We start from the raw sequence: 6,000 nt of genomic DNA on the forward strand, positions 1-6,000 counted from the left end.
AAGGTCCCCTCGCAGCCTTCTCTTCTCCAGGCTGAACAAGTCCAGCTCCCTCAGCCTCTCCTCATAGGAGAGATGCTCCAGTCCCCTCATCATCCTCCTAACCCTCCTCTGGACTCTCTCCAGTAGCTCCTCATCTTTCTTGAACGGGAGAGCCCAGAACTGGACAGAGTACTCCAGATGAGGCCTCACTAGGGCAGTGTAGAGGGGAAGGAGAACCTCCCTCGACCTGCTGGTGACACTCCTCCTAATGCACCCCAGGATGCCATTGGCCTTCTTGGCAGCCAGGGCACGCTGCTGGCTCATGGTCACCCTGTCATCCACCAGGAAACCCAGGTCCCTCTCCGCAGAGCTGCTCTCCAGCAGGTCTGCCCCAGCCTGTACTCGTGCCTGGGGTTGTTCCTCCCCAGGGGCAGGACCCTGCATTTGCCCTTGTTGAACCTCATCAGGTTCCTCTCTGCCCAACTCTCCAGCCTCTCCAGGTCTCGCTGAATGGCAGCACAGCCTGCTGGTGTATCCACCACTCCTCCCAGTTTGGTGGCATCAGCAAACTTGCTGAGGGTACACTCTAACTCTTCATCCAGGTCACTGATGAAGGAGTTAAACAAGGCTGGGCCCAGTACTGACCCCTGGGGCACACCACTGGTTACGGACCTCCAACCAGACTCAGCACAACTGATGACAACACCCTGAGCTCTGCCATTCAGCCAGTTCTCAATCCACCTCACCGACCACTCATCCAGCCCACACTGCCTGAGCTTCCCTAGGAGGATGTGATGGGAGACCGTGTCGAAAGCCTTGCTGAAGATGAGACAGACAACAGCCACGGCTCTCCCCTCATCTACCCAGCCAGTCACGCCATCGCAGAAAGCTCCCTGCACGCTCCTGGCCTGTCTGCACACTCACTGCACGCTTAATGCACACTTACCGCGTGCTCCTTGCATGGTCACTGCTCACGCTCCACGCTCACGACTTGCTCCCTGTGCACGCCTGGCCTCTCTGCACACTCCCTGCACGCTGCCTGCACACTCAACTGAACCACGGAACCACGGAATGTTTGGGGGTTGCCAGGGCGCTCTGTGAGTCAAGGAATCACGGAATGTTCGGGGTTGGAAGGGACCTCTGGGGTCACGGGGTCACGGAATGTTCGGGGTTGGAAGGGACCTCTGGGGTCACGGGGTCACGGAATGTTCGGGGTTGGAAGGGATCTCTGGGGTCACCCAGTCCAACCCCCTGCCCAAGCAGGGTCACCCAGAGCAGGCTGCACAGCACCGCGGCCAGAGGGCTCTTGAATATCTCCAGAGAAGGAGATGCCACATCCTCCCTGGGCAGCCTGGGCCAGGGCTCCGTCACCCTCAGAGGGAAGAAGTTCTTCCTCGGGTTCAGCTGGAGCTTCCTCTGCTTCAGTTTGTGCCCGTTGCCCCTTGTCCTATCGCTGGGCACCACTGAACAGAGTCTGGGCCCGTCCTCTTGACCCCTACCCTGCAGATCTTTAGAGGCATTTCTAAGGTCCCCTCTCAGCCTTCTCTTCTCCAGGCTGAACAAGTCCAGCTCCCTCAGCCTCTCCTCATAGGAGAGATGCTCCAGTCCCCTCATCATCCTCCTAACCCTCCTCTGGACTCTCTCCAGTAGCTCCTCGTCTTTCTTGAACTGGGGAGCCCAGAACTGGACAGAGTACTCCAGATGGGGCCTCACTAGGGCAGTGTAGAGGGGAAGGAGAACCTCCCTCGACCTGCTGGTGACACTCCTCCTAATGCACCCCAGGATGCCATTGGCCTTCTTGGCAGCCAGGGCACGCTGCTGGCTCATGGTCACCCTGTCGTCCACCAGGACACCCAGGTCCCTCTCCACACAGCTGCTCTCCAGCAGGGCCGCCCCAGCCTGTACTGGTGCCTGGGGTTGTTCCTCCCCAGGGGCAGGACCCTGCATTTGCCCTTGTTGAACCTCATCAGGTTCCTCTCTGCCCAACTCTCCAGCCTGTCCAGGTCTCGCTGAATGGCAGCACAGCCTGCTGGTGTATCCACCACTCCTCCCAGTTTGGTGGCATCAGCAAACTTGCTGAGGGTACACTCTAACTCTTCATCCAGGTCACTGATGAAGGAGTTAAACAAGGCTGGGCCCAGTACTGACCCCTGGGGCACACCACTAGTTACGGACCTCCAACCAGACTCAGCGCCGCTGATGACAACTCCCTGAGCTCTGCCATTCAGCCAGTTCTCAATCCACCTCACCGACCACTCGTCCAGCCCACACTGCCTGAGCTTCCCTAGGAGGATGTGATGGGAGACCGTGTCGAAAGCCTTGCTGAAGATGAGACAGACAACAGCCACGGCTCTCCCCTCATCTACCCAGCCAGTCACGCCATCGCAGAAAGCTCCCTGCACGCTCCTGGCCTGTCTGCACAGTCACTGCACGCTTAATGCACACTTACCGTGTGCTCCTTGCATGGTCACTGCTCACGCTCCACGCTCACGACTTGCTCCCTGTGCACGCCTGGCCTCTCTGCACGCTGCCTGCACGCTGCCTGCACACTCAACTGAACCACGGAACCACGGAATGTTTGGGGGTTGCCAGGGCGCTCTGTGAGTCACGGAATCACGGAATGTTCGGGGTTGGAAGGGACCTCTGTGGGTCACAGAATCACGGAATGTTCGGGGTTGGAAGGGACCTCTGGGGTCACGGGGTCACGGAATGTTCGGGGTTGGAAGGGACCTCTGTGGGTCACCCAGTCCAACCCCCTGCCCAAGCAGGGTCACCCAGAGCAGGCTGCACAGCACCGCGGCCAGGGGGGTCTTGAATATTTAAAACTAAAATGAGATGTAGAAAGGCAACGTTAAAAGCCAGGGTGTTCTGGAAAAACAACAAAAAGAGACTAGAATAGAATGGAAGAGGAAGATATGAACGTTGACAAGTGAAAAACCAACAGAGATTAGGGAACAAAACAAAAAATATACTGAAATACAAGGACCGCGACCTAAAAGACAGATTTCGAAAGAAAAGCTATAATACTAACGACTTAAGGAATGACACAAAACTCTTAAAGACAGCGATTTAAAAATCTTACACTTTAAATGAACCTTGAAATAGGGAGGAAGATTCAGGAAACCAAGGAAAAAACTAAAAACTGAGGGCAGAACACGAAAAAAGACATAGCAAGGCTATGCAAAAATCTAAAGATCTACAGCAAAACTAGCAATACCTACAAATACAGGCAATGATTTCAAAAACTTAGCCTTCAATAAGATCTCAATAGGGAGGAGGATGAAGGAAGTGAAGGGAAATGCTAAACAAAACACTGGCAGCAAACTAAAATGAGATGTAGAAAGACAATGTACAAAGCCAGGGTGTTCTGGAAAAATAACAAAAAGTGAATAGAATAGAATGGAAGACGAAGACATGAACGTTGACAAGTGAAAAACCAACAGAGATTAGGGAACTACAGCAAAAATTTCAGAGAAATACAAGGACCTTGAACTAAATAAAGATTTCGAAAGAAAATCTATAATACTAACGACCTAAGGATTGACACAAAACTCTTGAAGACAGCGATTTCAAAACCTTACACTTCAAATGAACCTTGAAATAGGGAGGAAGATTCAGGAAACCAAGGAAAAAACTAAAAACTGAGGGCAGCACACGAAAAAAGACATAGCAAGGCTATGCAAAAAGATTAAGATCTACAGCAAAACTACCAATATGTACAAATACAGGCAATGATTTCAAAAACTTAGCCTTCAATAAGATCTCAATAGGGAGGAGGATGAAGGAACTCAAGGGAAATGCTAAACAAAAGAGTGGCAGCAGACTGAAACAGCTGTGGAAAGACAATGCAAAAAGCCAGCATAAAGACGCAAACCAAGACCGAATGACTACCACAGAAAGGAAGACCAAGAAATGAATAACTATAAGTGAAAAAAACCACAGATTAAAGAAACAAAGGAAAAAAATAGAACAATACAGGTAAGTACTAAGGAATGACACAAAATTCGTGAAGAAAAACAGATTTGAAAGCCTCAGACTTCACACAAACATTAAAATAAGGAAGAAGATTAAGGAAGTAACAGGCAAAGGTAATAGCACATGGCAGCAAAGTAATTCTGGTGCAGAAATACAATGTAGAAAGCAAGACCACTCTGGAAACTCTTCGACTTAGACAGAAAACTGAACTAGGGAGGAAGATTAACAACGTCAAGGCAAAACCTAAAAACTTGAGCGCAGCACAGTAACACAGACATAGCAAGACAATGCAAAAAGCCAGAGATCTAAACCAAACAAGCCATACCTATAAATACAGGCAATGATTTCAAAAACTCAGCCTTCAATAAGATCTCAATAGGGAGGAGGATGAAGGAAGTGAAGGGACAATCTAAACAAAACACTGGCAGTAAACTATTATGAGATGTAGAAAGACAATGTACAAAGCCAGGGTGTTCTGGAAAAACAACAAAACGTGGCTAGAATAGAATGGAAGACGAAGACATGAACGTTGACATGTGAAAAACCAAAACAGATTAGGGAACAAAAGAAAAAATATAGGGAAATACAAGGACCACGAACTAAATAAAGATTTCGAAAGAAAAGCTATAATACTAACGACTTAAGGAATGACACAAAACTCTTGAAGACAGCGATTTCAAAACCTTACACTTCAAATGAACCTTGAAATAGGGAGGAAGATTCAGGAAACCAAGGAAAAAACTAAAAACCGAGGGCAGAACACGAAAAAAGACATAGCAAGGCTATGCAAAAAGATAAAGATCTGCAGCAAAACTAGCAATACGTACAAATACAGGCAATGATTTCAAAAACTTAGCCTTCAATAAGATCTCAATAGGGAGGAGGAAGAAGGAAGTGAAGGGAAATGCTAAACAAAAGAGTGGCAGCAGACTGAAACAGCTGTGGAAAGACAATGCAAAAAGCCAGCATAAAGATGCAAACCAAGACAGAATGACTACAACAGAAAGGAAGACCAAGAAATGAATGACAATAAGTGAAAAAAACCACAGATTAAAGAAACAAAGGAAAAAAAATAAAACAATACAGGTAAGTACTAAGGAATGACACAAAATTCGTGAAGAAAACCAGATTTGAAAGCCTCAGACTTCACACAAACATTAAAATAAGGAAGAAGATTAAGGAAGTAAAGGGCAAAACTAGTAACCCGTGGCAGCAAACTACAAAAGCCGTAGAAAGACAATGTAGAGAGCAAGGCCACTCTGGAAACCCTTCGACTTAGAAAGAAAACTGAACTAGGGAGGAAGATCCAGGAAACCAAGGCAAAAATAAAAACTGAGGGAACACACTAAGGCAGACATAGCAAGGGTATGCAAAAAGCTAAGGTCTACAGCAAAACTAGCAATACCTACAAATACAGGCAACGATTGCAAACACTCAGCCTTCAGTAAGATCTCAATAGGGAGGAGGATGAAGGAAGTGAAGGGACAAACTAAACAAAACACTGGCAGCAAACTAATATGAGATGTAGAAAGACAATGTACAAAGCCAGGGTGTTCTGGAAAAACAACAAAAAGTGACTAGAATACAATGGAAGACGAAGACATGAACGTTGACAAGTGAAAAACCAACAGAGATTAGGGAACAAAAGCAAAAATTTCAGAGAAATACAAGGACCTCGAACTAAATAAAGATTTCGAAAGAAAATCTATAATACTAACGACCTAAGGATTGACACAAAACTCTTGAAGACAGCGATTTCAAAACCTTACACTTCAAATGAACCTTGAAATAGGGAGGAAGATTCAGGAAACCAAGGAAAAAACTAAAAACTGAGGGCAGCACACGAAAAAAGACATAGCAAGGCTATGCAAAAAGATTAAGATCTACAGCAAAACTACCAATACCTGCAAATACAGGCAATGATTTCAAAAACTTAGCCTTCAATAAGATCTCAATAGGGAGGAGGATGAAGGAAGTGAAGGGAAATGCTAAACAAAAGAGTGGCAGCAGACTGAAACAGCTGTGGAAAGACAATGCAAAAAGCCA

This window comes from Opisthocomus hoazin, chromosome 38, assembly GCF_030867145.1.
Source record: "Opisthocomus hoazin isolate bOpiHoa1 chromosome 38, bOpiHoa1.hap1, whole genome shotgun sequence".
Lineage (NCBI taxonomy): Eukaryota > Metazoa > Chordata > Aves > Opisthocomiformes > Opisthocomidae > Opisthocomus > Opisthocomus hoazin.